Source organism: Halichoerus grypus, chromosome 3 (assembly GCF_964656455.1).
Source record: "Halichoerus grypus chromosome 3, mHalGry1.hap1.1, whole genome shotgun sequence".
Classification (NCBI taxonomy): Eukaryota; Metazoa; Chordata; class Mammalia; order Carnivora; family Phocidae; genus Halichoerus; species Halichoerus grypus.
This window is the reverse complement of record NC_135714.1, coordinates 124,948,288-124,976,054: the sequence shown is the minus strand read 5'-3', so window position 1 is coordinate 124,976,054 and position 27,767 is coordinate 124,948,288. Positions and strand designations below refer to the sequence as shown.

The 27,767-nt window shown below is 38.3% G+C and overlaps 1 pseudogene; it reads right to left on the bottom strand.

Annotated features, from left to right (window-relative positions):
- Positions 1-326: 326 nt before the first annotated feature.
- LOC118526511 (V-type proton ATPase subunit D pseudogene) lies at positions 327-26,750 on the bottom strand (annotated as a pseudogene).
- Between the last annotated feature and the right edge of the window lie 1,017 nt (positions 26,751-27,767).

The window sequence follows — 27,767 nt, the reverse complement described above, 5'->3', positions numbered from 1 at the left end:
CCAGGCTAACCCATTCTCCCACCCCCCTCCCCTCTAGAACCCTCAGTTTGTTTTTCAGAGTCCATCGTCTCTCATGGTTCCTCTCCCCCTCCTATTTCTCCCCCTTCATTCTTCCCCTCCTGCTATCTTCTTCTTCTTCTTTTTTTTTTAAACATATATTGTATTATTTGTTTCAGAGGTACAGATCTGTGATTCAACAGTCTTGCACAATTCACAGCACTCACCATAGCACATACCCTCCCCAGTGTCTATCACCCAGCCATCCCATCCCTCCCACCCTCGTCCTTCTCTTCAGCCAAAGATCAGCAGACTCTATCACCTCCCCATTACGGAGCTGCCCTCTGTTTCTCCAAGTCCTTCTCCAGTTTTTCCTTAAGAATTTTCTTCTTCTGAATTTTCCTTAACCTGTAGAATTCTTCTCACTTTCTCTCATCCAGCTCTGTGATGATATGAGCAAGGGTACTGGGGAATAATGGCATGTTCTGGGGAATGATGGCATGTTCTGTGGCATTTACACACCTGTTGGTTATCTTAATAGCTTCGTCCAAAGTAACAAAGGAAGCCTGCAGTGAAGCTACTCCCACCGGTACTTCCACTGCTCTGGCTTAATTCTAATGGCCAAACCAGTCAGTTCACACCTGCTGGTTCATTCCTTCATTCCTTCTTTCCTTCGGATAATGTTCAAATTCCTGGCAGAGTCACACCGGCTGCATTATATTTCTTCTCTGGAAGCTTCAGTAGGGCTTTCTGTACATTGTGGATAATGTAGTGCAGAAGTCCCTTGCTGTGAACGTGGCCTCGGCAAATGTAAAGGCAGCTTCTCTCAACACTTCACCCATCAACATTTGAGTCCCTATTACCTTCTTTAGGATCTGTTGAAATGGAAGAGTTAAGGCAGTTAGAGTTGCCCGACTGGATGGTGGGACATTGATAATTTGGCTGCCACAGCCCCAGCTCCAGTCTCCCTTTGCCCACGTCAGCGTCGGGACAGTGCTACCTCAGGGAGGGAAACAGAGATAGCAATTATATCTGTAATGTTGTATTTCTTGAAAAATGAAGTAACTGAAGTAAACACAAAATAATATAAAGATTTGATAAAGGCAAGTGGTGGGAACACAGATATATATTACATTTTCCAAAGTTATCTATATAACAAAGAATAACTTTTAAGAAGTAGATTTAAAATAAAAATTCATGCCTTCCAGTCCCCAAGCAAAAAGATTTTTTTCAAACACATGCCCTACTTTTTCTAATTTTTCTCTTGATATTTCATTCCCTAGTGATTTAAATTCTTCCCTATCAGCCTCAATGACTAAGTACCTTTGGTTGTAATTAAATAACTATTTAATTAAGAGATAATTTTTAACACTTTTATAAAGGATATCCTTTTATATTTATAGTGTTGGAAAGCATACTATTTTATAAAGGATAATATATAATATAAATTATTACAAATTTGTAATAAAGTTCCTTCCATACACTAAATTTTTATTATGAATGTATACTCCAATTGCTCTTCCATTTCCAGACTTTCAGCAGAGTATTTTTTAACAGCATAGACATTTTTAATATTGTTCAATGATTCAAGGAGGAAATTGCTCAAATCTTGACATCATTTTTTAATCACAATTTATTCAATTTAGATTAACCTCCCCTTTTAAAAAAGTATTGCTATCATTGACTTCTAATATATTCTTAAACCTGTGACCTTTTTGGTAGACATAAATAAGAAAAAAGAATAGTCTTCATTCTTCCTTTACCCAGTTAATCCACCAGAAGCAATTTAAGTCAAAAAGCTTAGGAATAATTAAATTTCCAAGCAAAATATAAGGAGAAATATAAGCTTCAGAATTTAGTACAATAACTTAGCTAACAAAGCAAATAGAATGGGATTAGGAAAATCATGGTCACTCCTACAACATATACAAGATGAGTAGAAACTCTTTTTTTTTTTCAAACCATTCAGATTAACAAGTTAATTTTTTCTTGCGGTTATCCAGTTGGTTGAAAAACATTAAGGAGATTGTTTTGTGAGAACACTGTAATAGGCGTTGTGTACATATTTTTTCATAGGCCATGTTGTACTTAAGAAGTATACATAGGAGTGAGGAGTAAAGACTCCTTAAGAAGCACTTTGGAAACAATCATAATGCAGAACATTAGCAAATTAATCAACTCCAACATCTTTTTTCTAATATCCAATTCCAACATCTTACTTCTAATATCTGGTTCAGAGTGCAAAGAAATGACACATCACCCGATATTTTGTATCTTTAGCACAAAATTATGGCAGAACCAAGAAGTAATCAAGAAGTTCGGCTTTGGACCCCCAGTCTTGTGATTTTTTTATTTTATTTTTATTTTTTTCCAAGTCTTGTGATTTTATTATGGTTTCTCTCCAACAGCTATATTCCTTCAAAGTTATATTTATTTAATATACGCCATGTGCTAGATACTGTTACAAGCATGTTAAAAATAATAATTCATTTATATCAATGAGAGTTAAAAGATGCAGCACTACAAAATGACCCCAAATTTCAGTGGCTCGTACCAGCCTGTATATCTCATTATATGTTGACTTTGACTGTGACTCTGCGTCATGCCCTCTTTACTCCAGGATGCAGGCTGAAGAAACCCCTATCTGAGACATCACCATTCTCACAGCTGAGGGGAGAGAAAGAATGGTGAAAATATATGATGGATCTTAAAGTTTTTGCTTATAATTTATATACATCACTTAAGATCACATTTCAAAGGCCAAAAAAAAAGTGACTTGACCAAGTCTGACAATGGAGCAGAGAGATGGGCAATCCTCCCAGGAGGAAGAACTGTGAAAATTGAAAATGCTACAGCATACCATCATCATAGCAACTATACTAGGACAGATACTATTATTATCCCCATTTTACAACTGAAGTAACTGAGGCATTAGGATATTAAGTAACCTGATGAAGGCCACACACACAGCTACTAAGTAACAGAGCCAGGATTTGACACCCAGGCAATTCATGCTCCGAACAACTATACTTCTCTGACTCCTTATGTTCTTGAACTATTATTTTCACTTCTTCATCAAAATTCTGAAATTCATTCACGCAGAAATATTTGACAGGAAAAAGTTTAAATAGACACTCTCCCAAAGCGATTTGCATTTTAAGGCAATAAAGCCTTAAGATAAAGGTGCAAAGTTCAGACAGCTGGATTTCAGAAGCTTAGTGGAGAATGCAGCCTTCCCAATGCCTCTGAAATCACATTTAATAATCAGCCCCTTCTTCTGTGTATAAACCGTCACTTAACTGCTTTGCTTGAGTCTATACTCAAATATCACCTATTCAGACAGCCTTTCCTCAAAATTCTATTTTTAAAAATATACATGCATCATTATCACCACAATAACTACCTCTTTTATTCTTTATCCCTTTCCCCTGCTTTATTTTTCCCTCATAGAATACTAATTTTATCAGGGCGCTTGGGTGGCTCAGTGGGTTAAGCATCTGCCTTCAGCTCAGGTCATGATCTCAGGGTCCTAGGACTGAGTCCCATATCGGGTTCTTAGTTCAGTGTGGAGCCTGCTTCTCCCTCTCCCTCTGCTGCTCCCCCTGCTTGAGCTCTCTCTCTCTCTCTCTCACAAATAAATAAATAAAATCTTTTTAAAAAAAATAAAAATAAAAAAATAAAGTGCTAAAAGAAAAAAATGTTAAAATAGCACTCTATGTTGAGTGAATATATCCCAAATGGGTGGAATAGACGTTTGAAAATGAAAAAAACAAAAAAATTCCACATTCAAAAACCAGGAGCTGTGTGCCTGCACCTGGGTGGCTCAGTCGGTTAAGCGTCTGCTTTCAGCTCAGGTCATGATCCCAGGGTCCTGGAATCAAGTCCCGCATTGGGCTCCTTGTTCAGCAGGGAGCCTGCTTCTCCCTCTGCCTGCTACTCCCCCTGCTCATGTGTTCTCTCCCTCTCTCAATCTGACAAATAAATAAAATCTTAAAATAAAAAAGCCAGACACAAAAGAGTACACAGCACATGGATTTACTTATTTAAAATTCAAGAGCACACAGAACTAACTTCTGATGATAGAAACCAGAACAGTGGTTGCTTCTGGCAGGTAGGAATTAACAGACAGGGGCCACAAGAGAACTTTTTGAGGTGACAGAAATATTCTATATCTTGATTGACTATGCGTTACGTAAGGTTATACACTTTTTATAACTCACTGAATTGTACATTTAAATCTGTTTTCCTGTACGTAAAGTATACTTCAAAAAACAAAAACCACAGCAGAATTTTCAAATAAATTACAACCTAGTTTTAAAATTTGTATGGAAAAGCAAAACTTAAAATAACCAAGACACTGTTGAAGAAGGAGGAGAAAAGCGAGGAAAACACTTTATGCACATAAAAATCAAGATTTATTATAAACCTATTGTAATTTTTAAATGTGGCATTTGTTAAGGGATAAATTGACCTATGGAATAGAACACAGAGGCTCCAAACAGAATCTCAAACAAATGGAACCTTGATTTATGTTGGAGATAGCACTGAAAATCACTAAAACTATATTTGATGAATAGTACTGGAAAAATTGGTTATTCAAACTAATATAAAATATACACATAAAAAATTAATTCTAAATTGATTGGAGATTTAAATGTGATGGGCAAAACTTCACAATTTTTAGAAAAAATATGGCAAAATGACCTCATGGTAGGAAAGAACTTTTCAAAAAAAAGATACTGATAAATTTGATAAATTAAATTTTAAATTTCTGTCTATCAAAAGACACCAAAAGCAGAGTGGAGAAAATTTTACAAAAAGGAATAATAAAACAAGAATAAACTAGATTTATGAAGAACTTTTACAAAACTATAAGAAAAGAGATAGGGGCGCCTGGGTGGCTCAGTTGTTAAGCATCTGCCTTCGGCTCAGATCATGATCCCAGGGTCCTGGGATCAAGCACCGCCATCGGGCTCCCTGCTCCACGGGAGGCCTGCTTCTCCCTCTCCCACTCCCCCTGCTTGTGTTCCCTCTCTCGCTGTGTCTCTCTCTGTCAAATAAATAAAATCTTTTAAAAAAGAAAAAAGATAAACACCCCTCCCAAATGGGCAGAAGTTCAAAAAGCATGTCACAGAGAAGAAAAAAATAAAACAAAGAGCAACAAAGAAAAACACAGAGGAAAATGTCAACCTTATTAGCAGCAATATGAACTCTTCCTTTTTTTTTTTATGTACTATGTGCTGCAGGAGTAATGCTTAGAGCATTAGACATAGAGGTTGTGTGAAATTATGGGTAATGCAAAATAAACAAATGTTAGAATCAATGTTCAGCTAAAACTAAGACCCTAACCTGAGTTCACCATCATAAATGAACTTTTCAGATGTCAGAATCTTGGAATTTTACCCAAAAGTAATTTTTACTATAATTTTATCATTAAAACCAGTAGTAAATTCTTAAAAAATTGACACAGTAAAAGAAGAACATTTTATCAGTACTTTCAACTGACAGATTCTCCTGTGCTCCCCATACAACTCATGTGTGATATGAAATACATGCATCCTTGCAACTGAGGTTGGTAGAGGAACATGATATTTTAGGAGTTTCTCATTTTTCCTTAACACTGTCTTCCTTTATTCTATATATTCTTTGTTATGCCTCGATCAAAGATGATTTATCACAGGTGTTGTACATGATTTAGGCTGTTTCCCCACCTTGTGAAATTTTAACAAAGCAAGTAACATTTTGCTTTTTATCCATTCCTCAAGCTGTGAAGAATTTCCAAAGTGAACTTTTTCCTGAAAGACTCATGGCTTAATGGAATTAAGTCTCCAAAACAAAAACAAAAACAAAAAACAACCAACAAAAAACCAAAAAAACCCACAAACTATAAAATAAAAATAATTTGAGGGACACCTGGGTGGCTCAGTCAGTTAAGCTTCCAACTCTTGGTTTCTGCTGCTCAGGTCATTATCTCAGGGTTGTGAGATGGAGCCCCGCATCGGGCTCTGCTTAGAATTCTTTCTCTCCCTCTGCGCCTCCCTCCTGTCTTAAAAATAAACAAATAAATAGACTTGTTTTTTAAAAATATATATTATAATAATTTGAAATTTTTTTAATTAATATTTGAATACTGATAAAACTCCAAAGACTAATTCTAATCTTCATATGATTTCTATTATTCTTTCTTTCTTTTAATATTTTTAAAGACTTTATTTATTTTATTTTATTTATTTTTTTTTTTTTTAAAGATTTTATTTATTTATTTGACAGAGAGAGACACAGCGAGAGAGGGAACACAAGCAGGGGGAATGGGAGAGGGAGAAGCAGGCTTCCCGCGGAGCAGAGAGCCCGATGTGGGGCTCGATCCCAGGACGCTGGGATCATGACCTGAGCCGAAGGCAGACGCTTAACGACTGAGCCACCCAGGCGCCCCAAGACTTTATTTATTTTAGAGAGAGAGAGCATGAGGAGGGAGGGGCAGAGGGAGGAGTGGAAGAAGCGGGCTCCCTGCTCAACAGGGAGCCCAAAGGAAGGCAGAAGTTTAACGACTGAGCCACCCAGGTACCCCTCTATTATTCTTTCTTATGTTATTTAAATTTTATAAATATTTACTGACTCTAAGAGGATATAATAGTCTTCCTAACATTATCTAGCTAATTAATGCTCCCTTAATATTAATCTTTACTTTAAATCTACTTCCTTATAAATTTATTATTTAAAATCTGATTATTTTTGTATGTAAAGTTAGCAATTTGCACAATCATCATTAAATATTGCCCTATTTTATTCTTGCAATAACATTTACGTTTGTATTTCAATGGGTTGATAGACCGTCAACATCTTAAATCTGTAGACATATTATTCATTCCAAACCACACGTAGAATGTATATCTACATTTGAAAGAGAATATTCAGATAGTAGCAATAAATCTGAATTATATGCTTTGTTCCTGTTCTTGGCATTGCTATGCAGATTCAATGTGATAGGAACCTATAGGACCACATTGCTGATTCTGCAAACATATAGAATGACAACTGAAGTAGGCATTTGGCCTCTAAAGACAAAAATTTTGGCCAAATACTTAGGCTAACACCAAACCATGGGCTCATCTCTAAAAGGAAGTATGAAAAATATCTATTTCCTAGACAGCCACTCATCCCAAATCCACACAAATATATACACAAACTCTTTATCTTCAAACTTTAAGTTTGCCCAGATACAAAAAACCACAGATATTGGACATAAAGATGTTCAATGGATCATGTTATCATTTGTCTTGTTCTCACTGACAACCATGATTTATTCTCATCTATACCCCAATGCCACTTATAAAACTACACAGAAGCCCTAGGCAACCACACACAGCCATATCCCATTCCCAACATACACCCCCCACATGGTCATAGCAATGCCTCAGAATGGTCTTGGACTTGAGAGATGACAAAGGACCTTCCTAGTGTTCAGAGGTATCAGCACCCAACTTGGGAGAGGTTAAGAAGGTCTAAGGGACTGTGGATCTAGTAAATTGAAAGCATGGCCTCACCTAGGTTCCGGCTGTGGATCCATCCAGTGTGCGGATAAGGGACAATTTTGCATAAGCACCAGCAACTTTATTCAACACAGACTCTTTAACATAAAAATAGAAGCAAAACAGGGGGCGGAGCAAGATGACAGAGGAGTAGGAGACCTGGATTTCCTCTGGTCCCAGGAATTCAGCTGGATAGGGATCAAACCATTCTGAACACCTACAAACTCAACAGGAGATTGAAGAAAAGAATAGCAACAACTCTCTGAACAGAAAAGCGACCACTTTCTGGAAGGTAGGACGTGCGGAGAAGTGAATCCGAGGCGATATTCACGAGGATAGACGGCGGGGGAGGGGCCTCCGTAGGCCGCTTCTGGCAAGTGATAGAGCCGCAGAGCACAAAATAGGAACTTTCAGAAGTCAGCTCCGCTGAGGGACGTCACTCCAGTGGCTAAGCGGGGGGTGGAACCCTCGTGGGACAGTGTGGTCTCAGGACGCTCGGGGTCACAGAAAGACCGGGGCTGCCTGAGTGCAGCAGAGCTCCCAGGTATCGGAGCAGGGAAGCCGGCTGCAGAGACGGAGCTGAGGCGCGGGCTCTCAGCTCGGGGTTGCCATAAACCGTGATCCGCGGCACAGTCGGGCCACTGCTCCTCCAGCAGGGACCCAACAAGCGGCAGATCCGGGGAGACTCCCCTTCCTCCCCCGGGAGGAGTGGCGCGGGAGCGCACTGCAGGGATCTGCTGGGTTTGGAGACTCCACACCGAGTTGGGTGCCAGAGATAGGAATGCTTGGTCACAGGCCGGGTGAGCACGGAGTGCGGCTGGAGACCGGGGAGAGGGGAGTGACTGACTGCTTTTCTCTGGGGGTGCACTGAGGAGTGGGGCCCCGAGTTCTCGGCTCCTCCGAGGCAGAGATTGGGAGGCCGCCATTTTCACTATCATCCTCCAAAGCTGTACGGAAAGCTTGCAGGGAGCAAAAGCTCCGGAGAGCAAACCCGAGCAGATGACTTAGCCTGGACCGGCAAGGGCAGGGCAATTCCGCCTCCGGCAAAGACATTTGGGAACCACGGCAACAGGCCCCTCCCCCAGAAGATCAGCGAGAACAGCCAGCCAAGACCAAGTTTACCGATCAATGAGAACAGCAGAACTCCAGCGCAAGGGAAATAATGCACATAGAATCCATGGCTTTTTTTACCATGATTCTTTAGTCTTTCAAAGTTAATTTTTTTTTAACTGTCTTTTTTTTTTTTTGAATTTTTCTTTTTCCCTTTTTCAACCAACATCTTATCAATCCCTTTTTTAAAAAAATTTTTTATTTTTCATTTTTAGAGTCATATTCTATCCCTTCATAGTAGTTACCTATATTTTTGGCATATATATATGTAAGTTGTTCTCTCTTTAAAATTTTGAGATAGTTTCTTCTAACAGATCAAAATATACCCTAAATCTCTAGTGTATGGTTTTTTTCTACTCCCCTGCCTGATCACATTCTCTCCCTTTTTTTTTCTTTTTTTTTTTAAATCCTCTTCTTTCTTTTTTCAAACAACTTCTTATCAATTCCTTTTATAAAATTTTTTATAATTTCCATCTTTACAGTCATATTCCATCCCTTCATCATATCAACCCTTATTTTTGTACATATATAAGTTTTTCTTTCTTTAAAATTTTGGGAGGCACTTTCTTCTAACAGACCAAAATACACCCAAAATCTAGTGTGGGGCACTGATCTATGTACCAGCCTGATCATATTTGATCATATTCTGGTTTTTTTTGTTTTGTTCTGTTTTTGTTTGTTTTTATCTTTATCTTTCTTTTTTTTTTTTTTCTTTTTTCTCTCATTCCCTTTCTTTTCCCCCTGCTTCAGGTCTTTTCTGATTTGTTTAAAGTATATTTTCTGGGGACGTTGTTACCCTGTTAGCATTTTGTTCTCTCATTCATCTATTCTCCTCTGGACAAAATGACAAGACGGAAAAAATCACCTCAACAAAAAGAACAAGAGGTAGTACCGACCGCCAGGGACCTACTCAATACGGACATTAGTACGATGTCGGATCTGGAGTTCAGAATCATCACTTTAAAGATAGTAGCTGGGCTTGAAAAAAGCATAGAAGTTATTAGAGAAACCCTTTCTGGAGAAATAAAAGAACTAAAATCTAATCAAGTCAAAATCAAAAAGGCTATTAATGAGGTGCAAACAAATATAGGGGCGCTAACTGCTAGGATAAATGAGGCAGAAGAGGGAATCAGTGATATAGAAGACCAAATGATGGAAAATAAGCTGAGAAAAAGAGAGATAAACAACTACTGGATCACGAGGGCAGAATTCGAGAGATAAGTGATACCATAAGACGAAACAACATTAGAATAATTGGGATCCCAGAAGAAGAAGAAAGAGAGAGAGGGGCAGAAGGTGTATTGGAGCAAATTATAGCAGAGAACTTCCCTAATTTGGGGAAGGAAACAGGCACCAAAATCCAGGAAGCGCAGAGAACCCCTCTCAAAATCAATAAAAATAGGTCAACACCCTGACATCTAATAGTAAAACTTACGAGTCTCAGGGACAAAGAGAAAATCCTGAAAGCAGCTCGGGAGAAGAGATATGTAACCTACAATGGTAGAAACATTAGATTGGCAACAGACATATCCACAGAGACCTGACAGGCCAGAAAGGACTGGCAGGATATATTCAGAGCACTAGATGAGAAAAATATGCAGCCAAGAATACTATATCCAGCTAGACTGTCATTGAAAATAGAAGGAGAGATAAAAAGTTTCCAGGACAGACAAAAACTAAAGGAATTTGCAAACACGAAACCAGCCCTACAAGAAATATTGAAAGGGGTCCTCTAAGCAAAGAGAGAGCCCAAAAGCAACATAGACCAGAAAGGAACACAGACAATATACAGTAACAGTCACCTTACAGGCAATACAATGGCACTAAATTCATATTTTTCAATAGTTACCCTGAATGTAAATGGGCTAAATGCCCCAATCAAAAGACACAGGCTATCAGATTGGATTAAAAAACAAGACCCATCGATACGCTGTCTGCAAGAGACTCATTTTAGACCCAAAGACACCCCCAGATTGAAAGTGAGGGGGTGGAAAACCATTTACCATGCTAATGGACACCAAAAGAAAGCTGGGGTGGCAATCCTTATATCAGACAAATTAGATTTTAAACCAAACACTGTAGTAAGAGATGAGGAAGGACACTATATCCTACATAAAGGGTCTATCCAACAAGAAGATCTAACAATTGTAAATATCTATGCCCCTAACATGGGAGTAGCCAATTATATAAGCCAATTAATAACAAAAGCAAAGAAACACATTGACAATAATACAATAATAATGGGGGACTTTAACACCCCCCTCACTGAAATGGACAGATCATCTAAGCAAAAGATCAACAAGGAAATAAAGACTTTATGACACACTGGACCAAATGGACTTCACAGACATATTCAGAACATTCCATCCCAAAGCAATGGAATACACATTCTTCTCTAGTGTCCATGGAACATTCTCCAGAATCGATCACATCCTAGGTCATAAATCAGGACTCAACCAGTACCAAAAGATTGGGATCATTCCCTGCCTATTTTCAGACTACAGTGCTTTGAAACTAGAACTCAGTCACAAGAGGAAAGTCGGAAAGAACTCAAATACATGGAGGCTAAAGAACATCCTACTAAAGAATGAATGGGTCAACCAGGAAATCAAAGAAGAATTAAAAAAATTCATGGAAACCAATGAAAATGAAAACACAACTATTCAAAATCTTTGGGATGCAGCAAAGGCAGTCCTAAGAGGAAAGTATATAGCAATACAAGCCTTTCTCAAGAAACAAGAAAGGTCTCAGGTACAGAACCTAACCCTACACCTAAAGGAGCTGGAGAAAGAACAGCAAATAAAGCCTAAACCCAGCAGGAGAAGAGAAATAATAAAGATCAGAGCAGAAATCAATGAAATAGAAACTAAAAGAACAGTAGAACAGATCAACGACTCTAGGAGCTGGTTCTTTGAAAGAATTAACAAGATTGATAAACCCCTGGCCAGACTTATCAAAAAGAAAAGAGAAATGACCCAAATCAACAAAATCATGAATGAAAGAGGAGAGATCACAACCAACACCAAAGAAATACAAACAATTATAAGAACATATTATGAGCAACTCTATGCCAGCAAATTAGATACCTGGAAGAAATGAATGCTTTCCTAGAGATGTATCAACTACCAAAACTGAACCAGGAAGAAATAGAAAACCTGAACAGACCTATAACCACTAAGGAAATTGAAGCAGTCATCAGAAATCTCCCAACAAACAAAAGCCCAGGGCCAGATGGCTTCCCAGGGGAATTCTACCAAACATTTAAAGAAGAATTAATGCCTATTCTTCTGAAACTGTTCCAAAAAATAGAAATGGAAGGAATACTTCCAAACTCATTTTATGAGGCCACCATTACCTTGATCCCCAAACCAGACAAAGACCCCAACAAAAAGGAGAATTACAGACCAATATCCCTGATGAACGTGGATGCAAAAATTCTCACCAAAATACTAGCCAATAGGATCCAACAGTACATTAAAAGGATTATTCACCACAACCAAGTGGGATTTATTCCCTGAGCTGCAAGGTCGGTTCAACATCCGCAAATCAATCAACGTGATCCAATATATTAACAAAAGAAAGAACAAGAATCATATGATCCTCTCAATAGATGTAGAAAAAGCATTTGACAAAATACAGCATCCTTTCTTGATCAAAACTCTTCAGAGTATAGGGATAGAGGGTACATACCTCAATATCATAAAAGCCATCTATGAAAAACCTACAGCGAATATCATTCTCAATGGGGAAAAACTGAGAGCTTTCCCCCTAAGGTCAGGAACGCAGCAGGGATGTCCACTATCACCACTGCTATTCAACATAGTATTAGAAGTCCTAGCCACAGCAATCAGACAACAAAAAGAAATCAAAGGCATCCAAATCGGCAAAGAAGAAGTCAAACTCTCACTCTTTGCAGATGATATGATACTTTATGTGGAAAACCCAAAAGACTCCACCCCAAAACTGCTAGAACTCATACAGGAATTCAGTAAAGTGGCAGGATATAAAATCAATGCACAGAAATCAGTGGCATTCCTATACACCAACAACAAGACAGAAGAAAGAGAAATTAAGGAGTCGATCCCATTTACAATTGCACCCAAAACCATAAGATACCTAGGAATAAATCTAACCAAAGAGGCAAAGGATCTGTACTCAGAAAACTATAAAATACTCATGAAAGAAATTGAGGAAGACACAAATGGAAAAACGTTCCATGCTCCATGGGTTAGAAGAACAAATATTGTGAAGATGTCAATGCTACCTAGAGCAATCTACACATTCAATGCAATCCCCATCAAAATACCATCCCCTTTTTTCAAAGAAATGGAACAAATAATCCTAAAATTTGTATGGAACCAGAAAAGACCTCGAATAGCCAGAGGAATGTTGAAAAAGAAAAGCAAAGCTGGCGGCATCACAATTCCAGACTTCCCGCTCTATTACAAAGCTGTCATCAAGACAGTATGGTACTGGCACAAAAACAGACACATAGATCAATGGAACAGAATAGAGAGCCCAGAAATGGACCCTCAACTCTATGGTCAACTAATCTTTGATAAAGCAGGAAAGAATGTCCAATGGAAAAAAGACAGTCTCTTCAACAAATGGTGTTGGGAAAATTGGACAGCCACATGCAGAAGAATGAAACTGGACCATTTCCTTACACCACACACAAAAATAGACTCAAAGTGGTTGAAAGACCTAAATGTGAGACAGGAGTCCAACAAAATCCTAAAGGAGAACACGGGCAGCAACCTCTTCGAACTCAGCCGCAGCAACTTCTTCCTAGAAACATCACCAAAGGCAAGGGAAGCAAGGGCAAAAATGAACTATTGGGACTTCATCAAGATAAAAAACTTTTGCAAAGCAAAGGAAACAGTCAACAAAACCAAAAGACAACCGACAGAATGGGAGAAGATATTTGCAAATGACATATCAGATAAAGAGCTAGTATCCAAAATCTATAAAGAACTTATCAAACTCAACACCCAAAGAACAAATAATCCAATCAAGAAATGGGCAGAAGACATGAACAGACATTTTTCCAAAGAAGACATCCAAATGGCCAACAGACACATGAAAAAGTGCTCAACATCGCTCAGCATCAGGGAAATCCAAATCAAAACCTCAATGAGATACCACCTCACACCAGTCAGAATGGCTAAAATTAACGAGTCAGGAAATGACAGATGTTGGTGGGGATGCGGAGAAAGGGGAACCCTCCTACACTGTTGGTGGGAATTCAAGCTGGTGCAGCCACTCTGGAAAACAGTGTGGATGTTCCTCAAAAAGTTGAAAATAGAGCTACCATATGATCCAGCAATTGCGCTACTGGGTATTTACCCCAAAGATACAAATGTAGGGATCTGAAGGGGTACGTGCACCCCAATGTTTATAGCAGCAATGTCCACAATAGCCAAACTGTGGAAAGAGCCAGGATGTCCATCGACAGATGAATGGATAAAGAAGTGGTATATATACACGATGGAATATTATGCAGCCATCAAAAGGAATGAGATCTTGCCATTTGCAACGACATGGATGGAAGTGGAGGGTATTATGCTGAGTGAAATAAGTCAAACAGAGCAAGACATGTATCATATGACCTCACTGATATGAGGAATTCTTAATCTCAGGAAACAAACTGAGGGTTGCTGGAGTGGGGGGTGGGGTGGAAGGGATGGGGTGACTGGGTGATAGACACTGGGGAGGGTATGTGCTCTGGTAAGCGCGGTGAATTGTGCAAGACTGTTGAATCTCAGATCTGTACCTCTGAAACAAATAATGCAATATATGTGAAGAAAAAAAAAAAGAAGATAGCAGGAGGGGAAGAATGAAGGGGAGGAAATCAGAGGGGGAGACGAACCATGAGAGACGATGGACTCTGAAAAACAAACTGAGGGTTCTGGGGGGGGGTAATGGGTTAGCCTGGTGTTGGGTATTAAAGAGGGCACATTCTGCATGGAGCACTGGGTGTTATGCACAAACAATGAATCATGGAACACTACATCAAAAACTAATGATGTAATTATGGTGATTAACATAACAATAAAAAATTAAAAAAAAAAAAGAACGGTCTTGGACTTTACTTAAAAAAATACAAAATCTTTAAAGAAAAAAACAAATTAAAAAACCCCAAAATGTCAATTTCACAAAGGAGGTGTGCCTGCCTGGCTCAGTCAGTGGAACATGATGTGACTCTTGATCTCGGGATTGTGGGTTTGAGCCCCACATTGGGTGTAGAGATTACTTAAAAATAAAGCCTTTAAAAAAAAAAAAGCAAAAAACAGGGGCACCTGGGTGGCTCAGTCAGTTAAGTGTCTGCCTTCAGTTAGGGTCATGATCTCGGTGTTCTGGGATGGAGCCCAGCACCAGGTTCTCTGCTCAGCAGGGAGTCTCCTTCTCCCTCTCCCTCTGTGCTCTCTCTCTCACTCTCGCACTCTCTCAAATAAATAAATAAAATCTTAAAAGAAAAAAAAAGGAATGGACTTGGACAAAGTGGGTTTCATTGTGAATTATGAATAAAAGAATAAAAACAAGGTTATTTAAGGCATAAAAAGCATTGATATGAACAAGAATCATCTAGCTAGAAACAAAATGGTAAAAATAGAAAGGAGAGGACTGAGCAATGCTCACAATAGTTTAGCTCAGCTGATGCATTATTCTAAAGCAAACAAACTTCCACTTATGGCAATGGAAACCTGATTGATTCAGAATAGATCGTGCACATAATAAAACAAACCTAATGAATAATTGGCCTTGACCCTTCAGACCTCACTCTTTCAAATTGCCCAATACTAATAGGGTACCAAGAATATGGCTCTCAAACATTTTGGTTTCAGGGGGCTTCAGACTCTAAAAAAGTTATTGGGTTATATATATTGATACCACATTCAAAATGGAAGCAAAATTTTTAAATATGTATTTATTTTAAAGTAACACAAAAATCCCATTACATGTTAATACAAATGGCATGTTTTTATGAAAATAACTGTGTTTTCCAAAAAAAAAAAATTAGTGGGAAGTGTTTTATATTTTGCAAATATCTTTAATATAACTTAACAATAGGCTTAATAGAACACAGCTGGATTCCCATAACTGCTTCTGAATTCAATCTTTTAGCAATATATTGTTTGGAGGTATACGAAGAAAATCCAATCCCACACAGATAGTCACTTGGAAAAAGATGGAGTATTTAACAGTCTTCAGATAACTGTGGCTATTCTTCTTTGATAATATATCAAAATTTGACAAATGATAATTTTTTTAAAGTTGGAGGACTGACACTACCTGACTTTAAGACTTACTATAAAGCTACAATAATCAAGACAGTGTGGCATTGGCAAAAAAAAAAAAAAGACAGAACAATAGAATAGAATAGAGAGCCCAGAAATAGACTCACATAACATAGTTAAATGATCTCTGACAAAGGAGCAAAGACAATAAAATGGAGCAAAAATAGTCTTCCAACAAGTAGTGCTGAACATCCACAAGCAAAAAGATTAATCTGGTCTCAGACCTCAAACCCTTCTCAAAAATTAACTCAGAATGGATGACAGACCTAAATATAAAATGCAAAACTATAAAATTCCTAGAACATAACATAGGAGAAAACCTATATGACCTTGGATATGGTGATAACTTTTTAGATACAACACCAAGGCATGATCCATGAAAGAAAGAATTGATAAGTGGGACTTCATTAAAATTAAAAACTTCTGCTCTGCAAAAGAGAATGTCAAGAGAATAAGAAGTCAGACTGGGAGAAAATATTTGCAAAAGATACTTCTGTTAAAGGACTGTTAGGCAAAATACACAGAGAATTCTTAAAACTCAATAAGAAAACAAACAACCCAATTAAATAATGGACCAAAGACCCGAACAGACGCCTCACCAGAAAAGATACACAGATGGCAAACTAGCATACAAAAAGAGGTTTTACGGTGTGTGCCAGGGAACTGCCAATTAAAACGAGGCACCACTGCACACCTATTAGAATCCAAAATACTGACAACACCAAATGCTGCCAAGTGTGTGGAGCTACTCTCATACATTGATGGTGGGAATGGACAGCCATTTGGGAAGACAGTGTGGCGGTTTCCAAAAAAACTACACATACTCTTACCCTACCATCTGGCAATCGTGATCCTTGGTATTTACCCCAAGGTGTTAAAAACTTGTGTCTTCACAAAAATCTATACATAGGTGTTTATATCAGCAAAACTTGGAAAAAAGTAGGATGTCAAATTTAAAAAATTCATTTGGTAGTTTGAAAATAATTTAAGCAGTTTGCTCTTTTAAAGTAGGTACTGAATATTCTTCATGGATGGAATGCTTTCGTAGAACAAGGACAGAAAATGTACCTTGGGATCCAGGAATTTGTAAGCATTCCTAAAGTTGCTCAAAGTGCTTACACTGAGATACTACTTAAATTATTCTCCATTAATTTAGTACATCCAGACAATGGAATATTATTCAGCACTAAAATGAGTTATCAAGCTATGAAAAGACATGGAGGAACCTTAAATGCATATTACCATGTGAAAGAAGCCTATCTGAAAAGGCTACATACTATATGATTTCAACTATATGGTATTCTGGAAGAGGCAAAACTATGGAGACAGTAAATAGATCAGGGCTTGGGCGTAGTGGGAAGGATGACTAGGCAGAGCACAGAGAATTTTTAGGGCAGTGAAAATACTCTATACAATACTGTAAGGGGGATGCGTGTCATTATACATTTGTCCAAACTCAGAGAAGGTATAATGCCAAGGGTGAATCCTAATGTAAACCATGGAATTTGGTTGATTGAATTTGGCTGATTGTGAATCAATGTAGGCTCGTCAGTTGTAACAAATGTCCCATTCTGGTGAGGGATGTTGGTCATGGGGGAGGCTATATGTGTGTGGGGCCAGGGGTCCATGGGAATTCTCTGTACCTTCCTCTCAATTTTATTATAAACCTAAAACTGTTATAAAAAAAAATCTTAATTTTTTAAATTTAATTTAATAAAAAAAACAGTAGAGGGATACACAAAAATCTAATAAAAGTAGGTTAGGGTAACAGGAAAAATAGAAACAAGGGAAAGCTAGACTTCAAAATGTATACTTTTTTTTTAAGATTTTATTTATTTATTTGAGAAAGAGAGAGGTAAGAGAGAGAGCACAAGTAGGGGGAGCTGCAGGCAGAGGGAAAAACAGGCTCCCCGCTGAGCAAGGAGCCCGATGTGGGGCTCAATTCCCAGGACTCTGGGATCATGACCTGAGCCAAAGGCAGATGCTTAACTGACTGAGACACCCAGGTGCCCCCAAAATGGATACTTTAGTAGATTTTTAAAATTCTATATCACAAAAATTAATTCACTTAATTTCCCTGAAACCAATTTTACTACTTCAGATCTAATTAATGGATAAAACTTACACAATGTGTCCATCCATATATATTTTTGTGTTGAAAGATAAACAGAAATACCTCATTTTCATAGACTTCCCTAGAATGTTTTTATTGATAGCTTCGTCTTTACTGCTTAAACTCATTTGGATTCTCTTCCAATGCATGTCCATACATAAAGATGAAAAGTGTAAAACTATTTTATTAGAAATATTGATTTTAAATTTAAAACTGTTGAGAATAAATTGCTTATTTAAGAAAAGCCAGAGGGGAAACAGTGAACTGGGGTGTTCTGTGTAAATAAGCACTGTTTGGGCATGCCATTCTCCTTACAATTTCTGTGAGAAGATATTGTGCAATCAAGTATAATTCATGTCTCTGAACCTCAGCTGCAGAAAATAAAGAAATCTGTGGCACAGTATTGTCATAGCTGATGTCTATCAACAACTTAAATTCATGGCACATACATAATTCCTGCATGTTCATTGTTCTTCCCTCTCATCCACTAAATCTACTGGCAAATAAACATTTTGTCCAAGTAAGATCACAAAACGCTTCCAGAAAATGTCTGCAACATATTCTAAGCAAAACAAAGGGAACTTTTAGTCAGGGGCAATCAGCAACGATCCAGCCCGTCAATATTCTTTAGTAAACACTGTTCTAGCCCAAAAAAGCTGGTTAATCAGTGGACGGAATGATCCTCCCATCCAGTGTTCAAAGGAATCCTTATCAGGGGATGATCGGAGTTCTTCCTAGCATACCCTTCAGTGCACCCTAGTATACCCTTTCTTCAAAAGACTTCCTAGGACTCCATGCGGCGTGGGGAGGAGATTGCTGAAGAAGGACAGCCTCCTTTAAAAGAAAAATAAGTCGGGGTGCCTGGGTGGCTCAGTCAGATAAGCGACCAACTCTTGCATTCAACTCTTGATTTCGGCTCAGGTCGTGGTCTAGGGGTTTTGAGATAGAGCCTCGAGCCTGGCATTGGGCTCTATGCTCATCGGGGAGTCTGCTAACCTCTCTCTCTCCCCCTCTCTCTCTGCCCCTCCTCCCACGTGCTAATGTTTTCTCTCTCTTTCTCTCTCCCTAAAATAAATAAATAAATCTTTTTAAAAAATGAAAAATAAGCCATGCTGTGCAGGATTTTAAGTGTAAGAGTGGTAATTCTCATGCTGGTGAATGCCATTAATCTGGAAGTTTTCAGCAACTATAAATAGGTCAATTTCCTTATTAGGTATGCCACATAAATGAATATTACTAATAACAAGGAACCATTATCTCAAAACATTTTTTTTTCATTTTAAACGTGTAAAAAACTTCTGTGTACCACATTATCTTTTTTAAATAAAGAATGAAACAAAAATAATTCCACTCTAAATCTATGGAAACTCATGGAGCTGTCATAAAGTTCCACGGAGCAAGGATTGAGGGGTGTAAGGTTGTTTGTTCCTATATACCAGATGGCCACTGATGGCTGTGCTTTTATAGTTTTTCTGTCCACTTTTTGCATTTTCTCCTTTCCCTGCTACTTGCTATTATTTCAGCTTACTAACAATATGTGCTGCTTCTTTTCTTTTCTTTTCTTTCTTTTCCTTTCTTTTCTCTCTTTGAGAGGGAGAGACAGGCTGGCCAAGGGGGGGTTGGTGGTGGCGTAGGAAAGGGCAGAGGGAGAGGGAGACAGAATCTTAAACAACATGGAATCCCACGCAGAGCTCGATCTCACAACCCTGAGATCACGACCTGAGCCAAAATCAAGAGTCAGACACTTAACCGAATGAGCCACCCAGCCACCCCCGTGGCTGCTTATTTTCAAACACTGAGTAAGGACTAAATGGTAGCCCTCAACCTCTTACAGAACCAAATGCTTGTGCTCTGGGTAAGTCCTTGATGTTCAGAGGTCTTTATCAATTACTGCCAGGTTTAAGATGAAATATGTTATAGTGGAAATCTGGCTTCCAGAAGAGAGGCAGCTTCATTTGATATAATTTCTATCCTTTACAGTAACTGTTTCAAGTTCTAATCTGCCTCTTGTCACAAACACTAACTAACTATATTTAAGCCAAAACCCTATGGTACCATCTTCTCAAGTTGTCACTGTTTTCAGAATGGTGAACTCAGTCAGTTTCCCCAAGTGCATCCCTCAGAACAAGGATCTGCACAGGTGATGTAGTAAGCAGTACTACCCTTAGAACCAGCTATGGGGACCCCTACCCAACCTGCTCCCCACCACCCTTGATGCTCTGGGTTTCCTCACTGCCAGGGGAGTAGACTTTGGATGAAAGCACTGTGGTGTTCACAAACATGCAAGCAAAACTTCTTTTGGATTTGGAAGAGGCCCAGGAGCAGAGAGCCAGGAATATGCTCTCCCTTCACCATTACCACACACCAAGGAATCCAAAAATTTCTAAATGAAAGCTTGGTCTTTCAGGTCATTTGGCTGATGTATCAGTCAAAGTAAGAGCATGGGACACATTTGAACAATGTGTTAGCTTAATGTATAGCTTTTAAAAATATAGGTATATGCTCTATGGGCTCTCATTTGTACTCATGTTCCAGCAGAGCAATGACTTATATAAGTAATACAAATTCTGTGAAAACAAAGAAACTGCTTATCTTGTTTACTGCTATATTTCCAAAACCAAACACATAGTCAATGAAATGTTAAATGAAAAGGGTGTCTCATGGTTTAAAAATGTTCGGCCTTTTGCAGTTCCCTTTGGAGTATTAGTAAATTAGCACTTTAAAGCCTTTGAGAATCCAACTATTTTAACCAAGTCCCTCTTGTACTCTAGAGACTTTCTCATATCTACTTTATGGCGGAAAACTTTTAGGAATTGCTCAAATCAATGGTACATATCAATCAGCCCTCTTTGGGAGCATCTCAAAATACCTTGGAATGGATATATTGTACCTTCAGTTATGGTCCTAGATATAACCCAAACATTAGAAAAAACTAAGAAATATATTGGATGCTCTTGAAGGAAATAAATATAAGATTTTCTTTTTGATGAACAAATCAAGAGTTCAATAATAGCAAAACATTAGTCTTTTCTTGGAATTTTTCTACCTAAGAATTAAAGAGGGATGGAGAAAAAAGAAAAAGTTACAAACCTACCATATTAAATTTAAGGTGAAGAATAAATGTCCCATGAACTTTTAATACTCATTCAACACCTCATTTATCAATTTAAAATGTATTTACTCCTGTTGTCACTAATCTTGATTCAAATGCTAGTCAACTGAGGATTTTTAGTTTAAGCATGGATGTGCATTGTAATTAATACTGATGCTAATTATGATTAACACTTGGTATCAGTGCAAGGTAGAGTAGGAAATTTATACTATAGATTTTTAATTTAAACTGGAACTATAGAGGGGCGCCTGACTGGCTCAGTCATTAGAGCGTGCAACTGTTGATCTCAGGGTGTGAGTTAGTTGCCTGTAGAGATTACTTAACAATGAAAAATCTTTTCAAAAATAAATAAATAAACGGAAACTATAGGGAAAAGTGGGAATGTATATTACAACTCTTTCAGAAACAAGTCACAGAAATCCTCTTCAAACTAACTTAACCACATAAAAGGATTTATTGACTCATGTAACTGGAAAGGACATGGATGCCTTCGATGCTAGGAATAAATGAATTGGAGAACTCAACTGTCTCCTCTCTCCTCTGTTCTCTTACTTCTTTCCCCTTTCCCTTCTCCCCTTTCCTCACTCCTCTTCCTCTCACCCTCCTTTCATCTCCCTTCAAACCCCCACCCACCCCACAGGGTCTCATCTCAACTTCCCTTTGTATTGCCCTTCTCTGCAATCACAGAATTTCTACCCTACGTCAGGAATCCTGGTAGCAGAAATCTCCAAATCATATCACCAGAGGACAGAATACCTCCACCTTCAGTATATAAAAACTCAAGGAAAGAAGTCTAATTGGCCTAATTTGAGTTACACGTCCTGATTAGATCCATTGTTAAAAGCTGGGAAGATACGTTGCTGCTCGGTCGCATCCCCTGTTCCCACAATCACATCTTTGGGTGAGGCAAATCAAAACAAAGCAGGTACTCTTACTGCAAGAGGAATCAAAGGATACTTGACGTACAGAACTTCAGATGTCCCAAGTGTAAACTGCTAAATTTTAGGGAAGTAATTTGACAACATACATCAAGACTCTGTAAATTCATAACTCCTATCCATGCTAAGGAAAAAATCCAAACTCAGAGGTCATATGTATCAAGAAGTATCCTAGAACATTATCTACATACCAAATGTTACACTCGGTGTTCTATGTGCCCCATAAAAGGAAAACAAATAGGTAAATTATAACTTCACAATAGAGTATGATGTTGCCGTAACAAGGAATATTGCCTGCTGCCTGGAGCCTGCCTGCTACCAGGATTCTCTTCCTAAGTGAAAAAGCAAAATACAAATCTATATATAAAATTCTGGAAAAATAAGTAGGTAGAAAAGATAGAAGAAGAAACAAACAACTCCAAAATGTTAATAGACTTTGAGTAGTGAGGCAATGAGTGGTCTTTTATCCTTTATATATATTATTATATCATATTTTAAGTGTTTCATTATTACCATATTTCCTATTACAAACATATAATTTTAATGATGAAAAATTTTAATGATGAAAAATTAACCTCAAGTCTTAACAAATGATAAAATTCAAGCATTTAAATATAAGATGGGTATTCTTTGAACTTCTCATCTTCCCGAATTTACAAAATGTTTCTCAAAATCAGTCATTTACTTCAAAATATTATGGCATACTATAGATATCCAATGTCCTTTACCTACTCCAGGTAAGTGAACAAACTGGAGAGGAACATATGGAATGAGGTACATGCTAGTCAGTCATAAGAGGAAGGAATATTTGCTTCCTTAATTTTCTAAAATCTGTACCAATCAGAGACAAAACAGCATTACACAGCATGCAGAGCACGTCAGCTATTTCTTTAAGGATGAATTTAAATTGTGTAGAATGAAATAGAAGCAACTCTTTCTACAATTAAAGCAAGGTCTAGCAGCTGTCTCCCCAACCCTACCCCATAGTTCAGACCTTCCTATCCCTTGACCCTGGGCCGTGTATACCGACTTCACCAGCCCCACTCCCAAACCACACATATCCCTCTTCTTGCCCAACCTCAACAGAACCCATTTGCACTGGCATTCACATCACTCTTCAAGTTTCTACTCAGGAGGATGAGGCAGGTCATTAAGAATTATCTCCTACCCATGAGGTCAATAGAGCCAGAACCCTGTCTGAGAAGGGCAACGGGGAAGTGACAGCTTCAGAGACAGAGGCCCAGGTAACAGCTGCCCCATCCTAGTTACACTGAAAGACAATAGGCTAGTTCCTTGTCATGGTCTCTCAGGGTGCAGCCTCACAGTCATTGAGATGAAAAACTGCTTTCAAACTAAGTCTGATGGAGGTGCAAATATAGTGGCTAATACTTGTAATAAGTTCTTTGCTTTTATGTTACCCTTATTTCTTGCAAGGTCATCATCCGGTGAAAAGGCACGTAATGTAAGTTCCTTTTACCTGAAGCCGAGCACCAGTTACATTTCTAGCTTGCTATGTGACCTCAGGTAAGTCACTTCATCTCTTTGTTCCTATAATACGGTAAGTTTGGACTAAATTGTTCCTCAAACTTATTTTAGTATTCTATGGAAGACTTTTTACAAAGCCTTAGCTACTGGGCTTCAAAACATAGGTCACGATAAATCCAAGATTTTCTGTTATTGCTTGCTAACTCTCTTTCCCTTGGGTCCTTCTCACAGGATGAATATAAAACTCTTCAGCTTACCAGTGTGCTTATTACATATACTAAACCTTTAAGCTCAACTATAAAATCAAAATGCTAGTATTAAAAGCAAAAAAAAAATCACTCATTTAACATTTTCATGGCAAATTTTTAGCTATTAAAATTTAGCTATCTGATAAAAATTTAAATAACCACTGTAATGTAGAATCGGTTTTAAGTAAAATCTATGCTAAGGAAGAATGAGTTTTGAGGGGGAGATTGAATAAGAGGAACAGAATGTACGGGGAGGGACGCTAAAGAAGGAAGAAGTGAAGGAAGGGAAGAAGGAAGCTGTTTACCTTTAGATAATATGGGAACAGACATTTTAAATCCAAATTACTAAAGTGCAGTTTAAAGTCTATCGTTTATATTTGAAAAATAACACCTGGTAAGTCAACTCTTGTCATTCTTATATCTATACGTAAGGTCTACTAAATCCCCCAGACAATAAATGAAGATCAGAGTCTCTTGAGTATACACACTGGTGCTCCTCAGCTCTGTCCCCAAACTCCCAGCAGAAGTCACAAGCAGCTGCCTTGGCCACCAACCATGTCCTTGACTTCTCCAACTTGGTTACCTACACCACTGGCTGGTCTGCATTTATCAAAGAGTCTGAGACTCCAGTGACCGATTCTGCTCTGTAGATCATGCTTGACGCTGCACTAGGTGATAGATCACTTCTTCGCTTTCCTGCAGTGGATAACAGTTTGCTTTCACATGAGATTAGCCAGCTTTAGAGAGTCCTCTCTCAGGACTTCTTCTTATGTGATAACAGTAAACATTCTCATCATTAAAAATTTAGAAGCTGACTTCAGAGACAGTGACCACATAAGCATACGATGATGCAAAACTGTAATCCATAAGAATTAGGAGATTTAAAAGATTCAGAACAGGGGGCCTGGGTGGCTCAGTTGGTTAAGTGTCTGCCTTCAGCTCCAGTCATGATTCTAGGATCCTGGGATCAAGCCCCGCATCGGGATCCCTGCTCAGTGGGGAACCTGCTTCTCCCTCTTCCTCTGCTGCTCCCCCTGCTTGTGATCTCTCTCTCTCTCTGTCAAATAAATAAATAAAATCTAAAAAAATAAATGAATAAAAGGTTTAGAACATGCCCAAACTAATAACCCCCCAAGAGCAACAGTCCACAGGTATAAATAAATTAAGTGTGTCCAGTTGTATCTAGGTTAACTACGTACAGATGTATATGCGGAATGTGTTCAAACATATTACTTTCATAACACAGATGCCTTCCACCCCGAGAAGGGTGGCAACGATGGCTGGAGTAGAAATCCCAGCTCCTTGAGGTGCCCCACGTCTCTCCATCTCCATACAAATTCTTGCAGCCTCCTGGGTCTGCTGAGTAGCTCTTTAAAGCCTTGCTATACCTCTGTACTCGCATAGTTGAAGCTTAGGAAATGGTTTATTGCTTACATCAATATGTGTCTTAGTTTGGGCATTTGAGGTATAACCGAAGACTTGAGTCTCTACACATCCCTACGACAGGAAAGGGTGAGTTAATTAAAAGCTTAACTAATTCTCCTCACCTGACTTCCACACTGCCTGTGCTTGTGGCCTGGCTCCTAGCCAAGTCCTGCAGCGCAACACACGACCAAAGCCAGCTCCCCAACTGCTGGGAAATGTGGGGCCCAGATTATTATACAGTGGCCATATTATTATATATTAAAAGCAAATAAGACTTTAAATAGATAGCTGAGGCTTATTGACATGCTATCATTCTCTTAGCTTTATTACCACTATGAGCTTCTCATCTTGCAAAATGATCACTGCTCACATCCACAATCACTAAAGCACGGGGTGGCTGTTTCACTCCCAAATACATTTTCCCAAAGTATTAAACTGGCGCATTTTGCAAATAATAAATGTGAAACATCCTTGAAGCACTAGTGCAGAATATACAATCATATAGTTCCACAAAAAGGGTAGAAGAAATTTTGCCCAGTTTGCAACCTACTAAAATTTCTCAAAAAATGTGTTGATTCTAAAAATAAAAACATACCATCCTTGTAAAATAAGGAAAGGAAAAATTTTCCTCTTCTAGTTCTGATATTGCTTTCTAGAAACCAAAAGAGTATCTATTCTCAATAAAGGGATAATGGATAGAGTACTGTTTTCATTGAGTTAAAAATTGTTTACAGTAAACATGTGTAAACCTAAAATTCTCAAGCAAACGCATCAAAAAGTACATTGACTGGAATGCAAATGCACAGAGTTCAATGGCAAAATGGAATCTTTCCTTGAACTTCCACTACAGTTATCTCATTTCTCCACTTGACTTTAACACATAATTATGGTTTTACATAAGCCAAAAAAGGCTCCAAACAAAAGAAATTCTTCATTCTGCCTGTGTCATTCAGAGTGCGTCTTGCAGGGGGAAGGGAGGAGTGTGTTAGTATAAACCATTGTCTCACAAAATATAAATTGTCGCTCCAATTTCTCTTTCAGCATCGCCCTCTGTCCTTAACTCTGTGTCCCAGCTCTCAGCATTTGCTCATCGTATTCTTCAGGGGTCTCTCTCCCTTAGAATCTCAGTTTTTTCAGGGGTAAATCATGTCTTTTATTCTCAACATCTTTCAAAATACCTGCAACTCAAGAAAAGTTTGTTAAACTAACGATTTAAGTGTTCCATTTACAAATTAATATAGTAATTCCAGGACTCCTGGTGTAAAAAAAAAAAAAAGGCATGGTATCATGGGAAACAAGGTCTCATATTTCATTCGAACCATGAATACAGCAGCAGAGGTCCCTAATATTGCAGTTACCTCCAGAATAGCCCTCTGCCTCAGATTCCTATATAAAGCCCACAAAGTATAAAGGAAACTAGAGTATTTTGAACACCTTTCATTTTCTACATGCTGAACTCCAGGTCTACCTGGAACATCAAAAACTGGTTTCTCATTCCCGGTGACCCTCCCCTAGGTCCTAGCCATCCAGCTTCTTTCTGATACCTGGTTCTGCGAGAAGTCTGTGTGCCTACCTGACCAGTTCTATTTGGCTGCTATTTAAATTTGAGTTTATACGATGGCAACCACTACTTACACCTCAGCGTGTGCCCCTGGAGCCGAAGCTCTAGTTCACATTTCCCTAGGTACACTATCACCACTCAGGTAGAGAATGTGAAGTATTATATTTTCAATTTCCTCAAGAAATATAAACTGGGGCGCCTGGGTGGCTCAGTCGTTAAGCGTCTGCCTTCGGCTCAGGTCGTGATCCCAGGGTCCTGGGATCGAGTCCCGCATCGGGCTCCCTGCTCAGCGGGAAGCCTGCTTCTCCCTCTCCCACTCCCCCTGCTTGTGTTCCCTCTCTCACTGTGTCTCTCTCTGTCAAATAAATAAATAAAATCTTTAAAAAAAAAAAAAGAAATATAAACTTATACCTAAAATACTAGTAAAAAAATAATCCATACATGTAATTAATACAAAAAAAAAACCCCTGGTAATTGAAACTAGAAATGATATTCTCAGCGCATCAAGTTATCTCTTCCTAGTCTCTTCAAGATTATCCCTGACACATACATGGGCATCTTCAAATAATCCATACATCAATATTATTAACAAATAATCATCTGATGTGATAATGATTATTATTTTCTAAATTTTGTAGATAAAGTAACTGAGAAAAACAAAATTATTTTCTTCGGTTTTCAAAAAAAAAACAACATAAAATGTAACTTCAACACACCAAACCCTTTTGTTATCACGGATCTTATTTATCTCCTTCCAAAATGGATTTGAAGTTACACAGCATAAAAGGAAATAAAGAGAACTAGTATTTTCTGAGCACCTAAAGTGTGCTAAACACTGCATTGGTAATTCAGATATAATTAAAACAATGAGGAAAATAGTATTGATCTCATTTTACAGATGAGAATAGTAAGACACAGTGAGGTTACTTTTCTAAGATCACATAGCTAGGA